Raw genomic sequence first — 3,950 nt, forward strand, 5'->3', positions numbered from 1 at the left:
GTTAGGATCAGGATCAGGATTAGGTTAGGATCAGGATTAGGTTGGGACTGGGTCGGCCATGGATCAAAATCAGGGTGTCAAGAGATCGGCCTGCCATTGGATTAGGGATGAAATCGAGGTTAGGGTTGACTTAGGATAAGGTTAGAATTAGATTAGGGTTAGGATAAAGTTAGAATCAGATTAGGGTTAGGATAAAGTTAGAATTAGATTAGGGTTAGGATAAGGTTAGGATCAGATTAGGGTTAGGATAAAGTTAGAATTAGATTAGGGTTAGGATAAGGTTGGGATCAGATTAGGGTTAGGATTAGGAAGAAATTAGGATTAGAGTTAGGATTAGTCTGGGACAAGGGATTGCGTTGTCACTAGACTGATGTTAGGAATGAACAGGATAGCGAATAGGATTAGATTTAGATTCTGATCAGGAAAAGGATTAGATTTAGACTTTGATTGAGAAGAATAGGATTTCGTTTAGACTTTGATCAGGAGTAGGATTTCGTTTAGACTTTGATCAAGAAAAGGATCAACTTTAGACTTTGATCAGGAAAAGGATTTCGTTTAGACTTTGATCAAGAAAATGATTAGGTCTAGATTTTGATCAGAAAAAGGATTTGGCTTGGATTGGAATCGATCAATATCAGAGCTAGGGATTGGAATCGGATTAGCTCCCCCCCCCACACACAATAAAGACAGAAAGAAAGAAAAAACGAAAGAAAAAGAACGAAAAAAAGAAAGAAAAGAAAACGATAAAAGAAAAGAAAGAGAAAAGGAAAGGAAAGAAAAAAAAATTAAAAAATAAAACAAACAAAAACAAAAGATAAAAAATAAAAGAAAGAAAGAAAAAAAAATTAATTAATTAAACAGAGAGACCAGCGCCACCAAAAACGCCAAACGCAAACTGACAATTAGAAGCTAAAATTCACGGCCCAAAGTTCAGCTGATGAGAGAGAAATGGAGGGCGCAGCAGGCCGCCAACATCAAAAGGGTTATTAAATTTTCCATAGAGGAGGCGAGAGGGTGTGACAATTGTTAAAAGAGGGGGGTAGGAAGGAGAGGAGAGAGGGGGGTAGGAAGGAGAGGGGAGAGGGGAGAGGGGAGAAGGGAGAGGGGGAGGGATTAAGGAGGAAGGAGGGAGGGAGGGGGAGGGGTTAAGGAGAAGGGAGGGAGGGAGAGGGGAGGTTAAGGAGGAGGGAGGGAGAGGGGGAGAGGGGGTAGGGGGGGATGGAGAGAAGGAAGGAAAGGTAAAGGGTGATGGAAAGGGTGCAGGAAGGAAGGAGGGAATGAGGAAGAAGGGGAGAGGAGGGAAGGAGGGAGGAGGAGGAGGGAGGAGGAAGGAGGAAGGAGAGAGAGAGAGAGAGAGAGAGAGAGAGAGAGAGAGAGAGAGAGAGAGAGAGCGCACCACAGCCTCTGTAGATCGCCGTTATTACCAATTATATTAATGGGTGTAAAATGAAATTGAAATGTTTGATCTCTTTTTTTTCTCCTTTCCTCTTTCTCCCTCTCCCTCTCTCACTTTTTTTCGGGGGTAGAGAGTGGTTAAGAGGAGGGGGAGGGAGGGAGGGAGGGAGGGAGGGAAGGGAAGAAGGGAGGGAGAGGGTGAAGGGTTAGTTTCCTGGTTGCAACACCGTCGGCAATTGGAATTTGCAAGCTGGATGCATTGTGCTGATATTAATATTTTGCGTTGTCACGAGGGTAATAATCGGGTTTTCAGAGGACGCCATGCCACATATATTATTCTCGTCGGTCCGCGTCTGCGCTAGAGTTATGTAATATATCAAACTGTAATACATTGTTCCAGCAACGACGTCACTTTTCGTCTAAGGTTAAAAGTGTAATCTAATGTTTGCTGAGGAGTTTTGATTTAGAAGAAGTGCGCCGTAAATGCACATTGTGATTTATGCCTCTCCCTGCATGCATGCGAGAAGGGAAGTGTTGAAGATGTCGAAAATGGTCACAAGAAGACACGCGCGTCAAAACAAGGATGATGGAAGAGAAGGGGGAGGGAGGGAGGCATAAAGGGAGAGTGGGAGGAAGGGAGGGAAGGAGGGAGGGAGGGAGGGAGGAGAGAGAGGCATGGTGAGAAGGAAGGAGGGAGGGAAGAAGGGAGGGAGGGATAGGGGTGGGAGAGGTATAGAATGAAGGAGGAAGGGATGGACGGATGGATGGATGGATGGAGGGTGAGGGGGAGGAAAAGAGAGAGACAGTGAGAGAGACATACAGAGAGAGAACATGTACTGCTGCAAATACAATATAACGCATTGAATTCAGTTGTTTAACTCGTATTCCATGTAGCGTAAAGGGTTACTGTGCAGGTACCATATGTGCGCGATATACGTATTAATTCATTTCTATTTGCGCGTGTGTATGCGTGTGAGTGTGAGTGTGGCCATGTGCTTATGCGTAAGCGTATGCGTGTGCGTGTGCATATGCGTGTGCGTGTGTCCATGTGCTTATGCGTAAGCGTATGCGTATGCGTGTGCGTGTGCTTATGCGTGTGCGTGTGAGTGTGTCCATGTGCTTATGCGTATGCGTATGCGTGTGCGTGTGCGTGTAACACAACCGTCTATATGGATACCATCATAGCAAGCCTATACATAAATAGCACAATAAAAAAAAGAGTACAGTGATTTCCCTAAACATTCATCCATCCTTACAATGAGACTGCCATGAGAGTGCCCCACTACATCTCGCTTCAGCATCGTTACCAAACGTAAATAAAAACAAATTATGAATGGACCGCTGTTAGGGAAGGTTATGACGCAATCTCTCATTCCCTCGATAAGATCTCACAGCCCGTGAATGCCCGGTTCATAAGACATGAAGAATGCCAACGTCGACCATAATCAACCGTGCACAAAAAGCGGCATTAAAAAAAATGTGGAAATGAGGGCATTGTTTTGCTCTAAATTGTGTTATATTGAGTTACAAGTTTTTTTTTCTTCTTCTTCTCTCTCTCTCTCTCTCTCTCTCTCTCTCTCTCTCTCTCTCTCTCTCTCTCTCTCTCTCTTTCTGAAGACTTGGTAAGGACACACGTTTCGTCTAACAGCAATAATGGACATGCAAATTTTTATTAAGGATTTTTTCTTTTTTTCTTTTTTATTCAAAGACATTTCTATTCTATAATGAGAGGTGTCCTTTTTTGTTTAATTTTGAAATGTAATTTAATCTCAGAAAAAAAACGACATAAGCTGAAGTAAGAAGGGAAGGAGGTTGTCACTTTACCCCTAAAACGAGAGCCAACTTTAAGAGGTCGTTAATCTGACTTAAAATGGTAGATGAGACAAACAAGCAAACAGGCAGACAGGCAGTCTCCATTTTCTTCCCCTCCTTCCCTTTTTCTCTTTCTCCCCCCCCCCTTTTTTCTCCTTCTAAATGTCTCCACCTTTTATTTCTACCCTCCTACACCGTTTTTTTTTCTTCCTCTTCTTAAACTTTAGCGTATTTTCTGCTATTTCTTCCTTTTACCTCTCTTTCCTACAAGTCTTCCTTCTGTCCTTCCTACCTCCTTCTTTCTTCGCCATTTTTATTCTTCCTCTTTTCTTCCTAATGGCTGGTCCCCCCACATGCCAATTCCTCCCCCCCCACTCTGTTCCTTCCTCCTCCACCTCCTCCTCCTCTTCATTCATTTCTCCACCTCCCCTTCCCTTCATTGGTCCTTCCTCACCCCTTTCATTCATTCTTCCTTCCCTTCCCCTTCCCCCTCCTCCTCCTCCTTCCTTCCTCCGGCCTCCCTCCATTCATTCCTCCCCCTCCTTTCATTCATTCTCCCCACCTCACACTCATTCCCCCCCCCCCCCCTTCTGGCAGCACATGCCGGGGCGCCACAACAAGACACAACACATTAAGAAGGATCAGGGCCGGAGTCTATCGTGACCACGCCCAAGTGCCTCGTTATGGCTCGTTAACCCGCTTACGCCACCACGCCTTTGCTCTCTCTCCCCGCCCCATCCCCC

The sequence above is a fragment of the Penaeus monodon genome, chromosome 40, assembly GCF_015228065.2.
Source record: "Penaeus monodon isolate SGIC_2016 chromosome 40, NSTDA_Pmon_1, whole genome shotgun sequence".
NCBI classification, from domain to species: domain Eukaryota; kingdom Metazoa; phylum Arthropoda; class Malacostraca; order Decapoda; family Penaeidae; genus Penaeus; species Penaeus monodon.